The 9614-nt window shown below is 43.6% G+C and overlaps 2 pseudogenes; both read right to left on the bottom strand.

The window, feature by feature from the left end:
* Positions 1 to 510: 510 nt before the first annotated feature.
* Positions 511 to 2586, bottom strand: LOC105719120 (GTP-binding protein 4-like; annotated as a pseudogene).
* A 5465-nt stretch (positions 2587 to 8051) lies between these two features.
* LOC105719081 (small ribosomal subunit protein uS3-like) lies at positions 8052 to 8812 on the bottom strand (annotated as a pseudogene).
* Between the last annotated feature and the right edge of the window lie 802 nt (positions 8813 to 9614).

The following is a 9614-nucleotide window of genomic DNA, read 5'->3' as shown; positions in this document are numbered from 1 at the left end:
AACCCAAGCTGTGGCTGCCTACCATGCCTCCTCTATTCCTGTCTTCACACAACTGCTAACTGTCTGCAAAAAGGAAGAAAAAATAAATAAAAGCAGAGTGAACTTGACATCCTACACCTTCCAGCATGATCCCTCTGAACAAAGCAGAAGTGGGGCAACAGTTGAAGGAAAGAATTCAGAGAGGAGACTGGAAGGTAATGGTGAGATCTGATGAGTTAGTGTGGTCAGACCCCAGGAAACCCCACAGCAGCAGCATCAATCCCCCTCCTGTACCCAAGGCTGAGGGATCAAAACTTGAAGCCCAGAGCTGGAGCCTCGGGATTCCTCCCCAGATCACACTGGCATGACTGTGTGCAAAGCCTGGAGTCGGGCTCATGTTTCTCCTAGAATTGTAGAATATAAGGCAAAATTTATTTGCCTTTTTGCCAGCTTTAGAATATAAGGCAATATTAAGGTAGAATATAAGGCAAAATTTATTTGTAGAATTTAAGGTAGAATATAAGGCAAAATTTATTTGTCCTTTTTGCCAGCTTTCCGCTTTCCAGAGAGTAAGTGCTTGGGCTTCATATCAAACACATGTCTATCCACCTCCCCTTTCTTCCCTAACTGATTCATCTTCTTCTGAGCATTCTTCATCATAGTCTTGGCTTTCTTCACCGTCTTGACATCCCAAAGACCAGATACGTCACATGGAGTTCGAGGGCAACTCCGACTCCGGGCCACAGAGGAGGGGGGAGCAGAGTCTTCCCCTTTCTTTTCCTAGTGACGCTCCGGGATCATCTTGCCTGGACTGCGTAGTGGGCGTCGTCTTTATTGTCCATGTCAACACCAAGACTATGCGACTCATTCTCCAAAACTGTTCTCTGAACCTTCTTAGCAGTCCGAGGCATCCTAGGTCCCTGTGTATTCTTTTCTTTGGACTTCAGAATTTTCAACTTCTTTTTTTTTTTTATTGCATTTTAGGTTTTGGGGTACATGTGAAAAACATGCAAGGTTGTTGCATAGGTGCATACGTGGCAGTGTGATTTGCTGCCTTCCTCCCCTTCACCTATATCTGGCATTTCTCCCCATGCTATCTCTCCCCAACTCCCCACTCCCCGCTGTCCCCTCTCCCCCCCAACAGACCTCATCAACTTCTTTTTCTCTCTAATCTGCTTTGCCTGCTGTCAGATTTCCAGCATATCCTCATCTTCACTCTGAGTCACTGTCATACTCTCCGGCAGCTGTTCTCAGTTCTTCTCCTTTCTCTAATTCTTCCAATTTCTTTGTGATGGCTGGATCAATATAATCAGCTATATTATGGCTTTCCCAGATTTCTGGTATCTTATAATGTTTTTCAGATGAATTCGTTAAATCCCAGTACTTCTGAAGATCCAAAATATAATCATCTCCCATTTCCAGCTCAAGATCTCGTTCCCTCTTCTTCTTGGGCTCCTCCATTTCCATCCTCTTCCTGCGTGCCACCACTCCTTCAGGGATCAAAGGGGGCCTCTCCTTATCATCCCTCCTGGTTGGGACAGCCAGGTACAGTCTATTCAGCGCCTCATTCACTTTATTTCCCTTCATTTTGGTTTCCACTTGATGAGCCAAAAGCCTATCGCAAGCCTTTGTTTTAACTTTAATAACACCTTCCTCAGTCAGGGCGCTGGTCTTTATTACAGGGAATCCTTCAGCCTGCAAATCTCTAAATATTTTCTGATCGTCTTCAGAAAATTCAGCTATTCTCTTCACATCACACTTGTTGGCTATAACTATAAGAGACTTGTTGATGAAGAGAGGTCTGATGTTCTGGAAGAGTTCTAGCTGCTCCCTCAGCCCGTGCCCACACTGCTCAGACAAATCCATCATGTACGGGACTGCAGCACGGAGATGGGCCAGGGCGGTGATGGCCTGCATCACAATGGTGTTCCTGTCCTCCAGAGGGTGGTCCAGGATCCCAGGAGCATCTACAGCCTGCCAACGTAGATACTTAGAATCCATGTGCCCAACAGAGACTTGGTTGTGAACACATAGGGCCGGACATCCACATCTGCTCTTGTCAACTTATTGATGAAGCTGGACTTCCCAACATTTGGGTACCCATACAAAAGCAGAGTCCTGGTATTTGGATCAATGGTCGGCAAACGGGATAAATGCTGACGCACTTGCTCCAAATACTCCAAACTCTGCTTCTGCCTCTTGATCATGGTGCACATCTGCCCCGGGGCCACACGCTTCAGCTGGAGTCGCCCTACTTCATCAGCCGAACGTAATCTTTAGCAACATTGTACACTAAATTTTTGGCAACATTTGTTTGCCCCAGAGCCAAATTGTAGTGATCTTGTTGTAGAGAATATTCATCAAATCAGCATAGAACGGATGAATGTCATCCAACTTAGGGAAATCTGTTCGAATTTGCGAAAGTCTATCATGGTAATTCTGTTGAGTAAATTTGACTTTTCCCATGTAAAAATGTCCAGTGCGATGAATTTGGTAATGTTTATGAATAACAGCTGGAGTCTTCTGTTGAGTCTTTGACAACTTCAAGTCAATAAAGTCCTTGGCAGACGGCACCACCGTAATTTTCTTGAAGTTGTAGTGTGCCATGCCGGCTGCCGTGTGCACGCGGGGACTGGGTGCTCCTGCCACTTCCCTTGTTATCTGTATTCCTAGGAATTTTATTCTCTTTGTAACAATTGTGAATGGGAGTTCATTCATAATTTGGCTCTCAGCTTGTCTATTGGTGGTATGTAGGAATGCTTGTGAATTTTGCACATCGATTTTGTATCCTGAGACTTTGCTGAAGTTGCTTATCAGCTTAAGAAGCTTAGGGGCTGAGATGAAGGGGTTTTCTAGATGTAGGATCATGTCCTCTGCAAACAAAGACAATTTGACTTCCTCTAAGAAAATATAAAATAATCAAATAGACACAATAAAAAATGATAAAGGGGACATCACCACTGACCCCACAGAAATACAAACAACTGTTGGAGAATACTATAAACACATCTATGCAAATAACTAGAAAATCTAGAAGAAATGGATAAATTCCTGGACACATACACCCTCCCAAGACTGAAACAGGAAGAAGTTGAATCCCTGAATAGAACAACAATGAGTTCTGAAATTGAGGCAACAATAAATAGCCTACCAACCAAAAAAAGCCAGGACCAGATGGATTCACAGCTGAATTCTACCAGAAATACAAAGAGGAGCTGATACCCTTTCTTCTGAAACTATTCTAAATAATTGAAAAGGAGAGACTCTTCCCCAACTCATTCTATAAGGCCAGCACCATCCTGATACCAAAACCTGGCAGAAATAAAATGAAAAAAGAAAACCTCAGGCCAATATCCCTGATGAAAATCGATGCAAAAATTATCACTAAAATACTGGCAAACCAATTACAGCAGCACATCAAAAAGCTTATCCACCATGATCAAGTTGGCTTCATCCCTGGCATACAAGGCTAGTCCAACATATGCAAATCAATAAACGTAATCCGTCACATAAAGATATCTAAAGACAAAAACCAAATGATTATCTCAATAGACACAGAAAAGGTTTTCAATAAAATTCAAAATCCCTTCATGTTAAAAACTCTCAATAAATTAGGTACTGAGGAAACGTACTTCAAAATAATAAGAGCCATTTATGACAAACTGACAGCCAGTATCATACTGAATGGGCCAAAGCTGAAAGCATTTCTCTTGAAAACTGGCACAAGACAAGGATGCTCTCCCTCACCAGTCCCATCCAACACAGTATTGGAAGTTCTGCCCAGGGCAATAAGGCAAGAGAAAGAAATAAAGGATATTCTATATCCACTCTTACTCAAATTCTATTAAATTTCAAATTGTAAGAGACTATTGTCAAAGCTAAAACAAAATTATGTTGGAGATTTATGGCATGTATCACTGCAATGAGGTCAAACTTTAGGAACTTTCAGTTCCTAACAGTTTAAACAAGGAGATATATTAAATATACTGATTTTAAAGTCATCCCTCTGACTTTCTGGACTAACCAATGTTTTTCCTGAAGACATAGAAAACTCAAAATTAAATAAAAAGGTATTTTTGAAAACAACTCCTGCATTTCCAAAATGTGAATGAGGCAGCACAGATGCAGATTGACAGCTACCTCCTCCATTTAAAAGGGAGTTTCTGAGGCAGTTCTAATGAAGTGGCAATTTTGCAGACAATGTAAAATTCAAAAACACTAAGGAGATGTTAGGCACAAACATGCCAAGCACATAAAGCAGCATCTGGCAGTTTCCCTTTGGAGACCTCCTGTGCCAGCATTTCACTTAGATAAGAAAAAAGTCTCCTATTTTCAGCAATCTTCTTAAATGCTTTAATTTGACCCTATCTGAAAGTGATACTTAAGTTGTGGTAAATCACATTTAATTGCAGCAGTCTACTCTCTATTATTTCACTATTGCTTCAATTTCTCTCTAAGCTCTCAAAGACCCCATGGAAAATAAAATATTCCTTAATGGAAGTGCTTTCATTCTTAGTGACTTTTTGCCCATCTTGGTCAATTATTTTGACATATGCTAAAGCAGTAGCAGGTATATTAAAAGGCCAAGGAAAGCTTAAAGGCACAACTCATCTCTAAGAACACATTTGGTTGTGTTTCTATATCACCTGTTTAAAGACTCTAATTCTTATTTTTAGCCACTCTTTATCCACAGCACCTGGTTCTCTACTTCTAATGTTGGAGTAATGAGTTCATGAAGTGCCTACCAGCCATGGGGACTAGGGGCTCGGGGTACAGATAAAGAAGACACAGACCCTGCCCTCCAGGAGGTTGAAGGAAAGAAGGGCAGGCCAATCAGTGCTCCTGAGACAGGGTGGCCCTGCTTCTGAGTCTTCTGTTTACTGAGGGCCTTTGTGCTGGATACTGGGCCGCTCCTCCATATTCATTACCATCTGATATGGTTTGGATTTGTGTGTCCACCCAAATCTCATGTTCAGTTGTAACCCCCAATGTTGGAGGTGGGGCCTGGTGAGAAGTGATTGAACATAGGAGCACTTTCTAATGGTTTGGCACCATCCTTCTAGTGCTGTTCTCTTGTTAGAGTTCTCACAAGGCCTGGTTGTTTACAAGTATGTAGCATCTTCCCCCTCTCTCTTCCTCCTGCTCCAGCCTGCTTCCCCTTCTCCATGCTTCCCCACGTTTCCTGTACAGCCTGGGGATTCGTGAGCCAATTAAATGTCTTTTCTTATAAATTACCTAGGCTCAGCTATTTCTTTATAGCAGTACAAAAATGAACGAATACACGGTCCCTCCTGACAGCAATGCCATCCTGCAGGGAGAGAGCCTTACATTCAGGTAAGGATGCTTGGTCTTCTGAACACTTTAGTCCTTTTTTTTTTTTGAGACGGAGTTTCGCTCTGTTTCGCTCTGTTTCGCTCTTGTTACCCAGGCTGGAGTGCAATGGCGCGATCTCGGCTCATCGCAACCTCCGCCTCCTGGGTTCAGGCAATTCTCTGCCTCAGCCTCCTGAGTAGCTGGGATTACAGGCACGCACCACCATGCCCAGCTAATTTTTTGTATTTTGAGTAGAGACGGGGTTTCACCATGTTGACCAGGATGGTCTCGATCTCTTGACCTAGTGATCCACCCACCTTGGCCTCCCAAAGTGCTGGGATTACAGGCGTGAGCCACCGCGCCCGGCCACTTTAGTCCTTTTAATAGGTCCATAGTTCAGGCCTTCTTAAAGAGGCAACTTGGGTTGAATTACAACCTCCGGGAGCTTGTAATTCAAGATCAGGTTAATTCAAGCACAGGGCCTTTTACCAAGAAATATTTAAATGATTGAACAATTGATACAGCCATACAGGTGCCTCCCAAATGAATATCAGCCTAAATGCTCCCAATACTTAGACTTGTTAATATGGCTATATAACATATCACTCCCAAATTTAGGATTTCAAACAATACTGACTATTTCTCACAGTTTCAGGGGGTTAGCTCAGGAGCAGCTCAGCTGGGTGGTTCAAACTCAGGGTCTCTCATGACATTGCAGTCAAATGTCAGTCGGAGCTGGAGGCTCCAGTTCTAAGGTGGCTCACTTACAAGGCTGGCAAAGTGGTGCTGGTGATTGGCAGGAGCCCTTAATTCTTCTCCATGTGAATCTGTAGATGGAGCTGCTTGAGAGTCCTTGCAGAGTGGTGGCTGGCTTCCCTAGAGAGATCTAAGAGGTGGAAGGTACAATGCCTTTTGTGACCTAGCCTCAGAATTCATACTCCATCACTTCCTCCGTATTCTATTGGTCACCCAGAGCCAGCCCTGATTCAATGGGTAAGGGAACTAACAAGGATATGAATATGAGGGGCAGGAATCATTGCAGACTGTCTTGCAGACTGGTTACCACATGCAGAAATTGGGACCTAAATCCAGACCTGTCTGATGGCAAAGTCCTTGTACCTTACTGTGCTGCCCTCCCCAAGCAGCCTCTCGAAACTGTGGATCCCTCTAAGTGGAATGTCCCCTTCAGCCTGCAACAGTACAGAATGGATAAAGTAGTGACATTAAGCATGTTGTAAGAGAAGCAGAGAAGTCTAGGCTCCTTGAGCATGGTTATAAAATGGGGACCAGTGAGCAGAGGATGGGCTCAAGAAGAATTGAGAGGGGCTTGGTTAACTACCCCACTGAACGTTCGCTTTTTGCTGTCCCTGGCATCAGCTATCAGAAAGTCTCTATGGGTGAGTCTCTGAGCACTCTTCTATGCCATTAACTACACTCCTGCAAAGCTTCTGTCTGATGGGTTTGGATTTTCTTAGGCAGTGCCAGGTTTTCAGAATATAAATTGACTTGATCTGCCCTGGAAAGTCTACAGCCTACTGTGTTTAACCCAAGCCTCAAGTAACAGCTCAATCCATGCCGCTCCCCCAGGGTTTGCAGAACAGAGTCTCAGTCGGAAACACTGCAATGAGCAGCTTGCTGTTTTTCTCTTTTTCTTCCACTGTATTTTATATTGATATTTAATGAATGTTTCTTTGGTGGTGTCGCTATGTTCATTATTTAAACTCTGAAAATTCAAGCCCTGTGGCTTCCATCGAAAATAATTGTTGACTTACCCCAGGGAACCATATAAAAATTGTTCTGAATTCTAATGACAATGACCATTGGGATTATTTTTTCGTGAAGTGTAATTTCCATTATTTTGAAAGCCCTCAAGTCGGTATCTGAGAAGGAAAGCTATTTTTTTGGCTATCTTCAGTAGGTTTTTCTTCTTTCTTCATTTTTCCTTCCCTCCTTGCCACGTTACACATCCTCCTTTTATTTCTTCCTTTGTTATTGTAATATTATTATTTTACAGTCTCACTGTGTCACCCAGGCAGGGTACAGTGGTGCAATCTCGGCTCACTGCAGCCTCCACCTCTCGGGTTCAAGTGATTTTTCTGCCCCAGCCTCCTGAGTAGATGAGACTACAGGCACATGCCACCACGCCTGGCTAATTTTTGTATTTTTAGTAGAGATGGGGTTTCACCATATTGGCCAGGCTGATCTCGAACTCCTAACCTCGTGATTTGCATGCCTCGGCCTCCCAGTGCTGGAATTACAGGTGTGAGCCACTGCACCCGGCCTGTATTGTTATTGTTATTACTGTTGTTAATATAAATGAGGCCTCAGGACTTAGAGCTTGACAACTAAATAATACCTGCTTACATCAGTTTGTATTTTCAAGTTGTTTTTACAAATGTCATTTCATCTGTTGCAAATTATAACTGAATGAGGTAAATTGGACAAACTCATCCCTATTTACAGATGAGGACAAAGCCCCAAAGATTCGTAGAGCTACAGGGCTGGTTAGAGCAGGTCCCTCCTCCCAGAGCAGATCTCCCTCCCTTAGTATTATCCTGCCCCTCCCGGGCCTGGGAAACCTTAAGATACTTTGTGAACACATGTCTGTATCTACAGAAAGCTCTGCTAAAGAAACTACCCTAGACCGAGATGTGCTCTAAGGGGCTGGTGAGCTCTGTTATTTTTTTAATTACTTTTTATTTATTTATTTACTTTGTACAAGATTGTATTAAAGATCTTTACAGAGCAACATCCAGACTTCAGAAAACAGCTGCCAAGGAGACCCTGTTACGTGTGGGGACTGGCGGGAGCATGGCAGGCAGCTCCAGCTTCCCATCCTTCTGTTCTGAGATGGGGGTGGTGAGCAGTATCTCATCTTTGGGTTCCATGATGCTCACGTGGTCAGGCAGGGGCTTCTTAGGGCCAGTCTTACCAGTTGGGTCCCAGGGCAGCATGGTCTTCACTTTGATGCCCAGCACACCCTGTCTGAGCAACACATGGCGCATGGCAGTGTCAACGTAGTAGTTAACAGGGTCTCCGCTGTGGATCATCAGGCCATCCACACACTTCATGGATTTAGCTCTCTGTCCTCAGAGTTTTCCAGACACCATGACCTCACAGCCTTTGGCCCCACTCTCCATGATGAACCACAGCACACCACAGCAGGCCCTCTGCACAGCAAGCCCTCATAGGAGATTGTAATGCAAAAACACTGCCTTGGCAATGGCGCACAGACCTCTCGTGGCCAGCTTTTCAGCATAAAGCTCTACAGTACCGCCCTCTGGAAAGCCAAACCTCTTCTGAACCACAGCAGTCAGTTCCGGAATCCGCTGGCCATTCTCACCAAGAATGTTTATGTTCTGGTGGCTAAGACAATGATTTCTGTCCTGGTTGGTGTAACTTGCCCCTCAACTCCAGAGTAGCCATCTTCAGCCAGCTCCTGAGTAACAAACTCATTCAGTTCAGCTTTGAACATGCCATCAGTGACAAACTTCCTCTTCTTGGAAATTTGCACAGCCATCTTGCTGTGGCTTTCCGCTGAAAGGAAAGGTTTAATTTACTTTAAATATTTTTTCTTTTTAATTAAAAGAATGAGCCAAACATAGAGAGGATTACAGAAAATAATTTGAAACTAATCAGATTTATCTGAGCTAATATTTTGCCATAGATGCTTGAAGTCGATCTGACTTTCTTATGAAATGAAACGTTACAGAAACAGCTCATTCCCTCCCCCTCACATTCCTTGCCTCCCTCCCAAGGCTACTTCCATCCTGAGTAGTGGTTTCTTCAGTTTCATGTTGTTCTACTGTTATACACAAGAATGAGCCATAAGTCATATGCCATTAGCTTTGCATTTTGCAAGAATTTGCATGAATAGTATGCTATTGCATGTACAGACTTTAGGCTCACTGCTGAAGAATGCCCTAGCTTCTTTCACTTTTCCGATGTCTCACTCCTCTGGTTATGCCTCGTTGGTCTCGGAAATAATATGGGAAATGTCCAAGATTTTAGCAGTTCCTACTGCAGCAAGTGCTGGTTTCTATGACTCTGGTTCCCTAAGAGAGGTGGAAAAGCAGGGGACTAAGCTCCCAATGAGCACTTAATCGCAGGGGCATAGCCCAGGTAGGTAGTAAAGGCTGATGACATCCCATGACAGGCTGGAACCTGAATTGACATTTTATGGAGGAAAACCAGGCCCAGAAAAGAGGATGGTTACTTTAATGTCACACTTCCAGAAATTGGTAAAGCAGGGACCAGCTCAGAGCTTATGGACACCTTTGTACTAAACACATTGCCTTTAGGCAGTCTCATTCTTCCTCCAG

This window comes from Aotus nancymaae, unplaced genomic scaffold (assembly GCF_030222135.1).
Source record: "Aotus nancymaae isolate 86718 unplaced genomic scaffold, 86718_ANA_hifiasm-v0.15.2.pri h1tg000029l, whole genome shotgun sequence".
In the NCBI taxonomy this organism is placed as follows: Eukaryota; Metazoa; Chordata; class Mammalia; order Primates; family Aotidae; genus Aotus; species Aotus nancymaae.
This window is presented reverse-complemented; position numbering and strand designations above follow the sequence as displayed.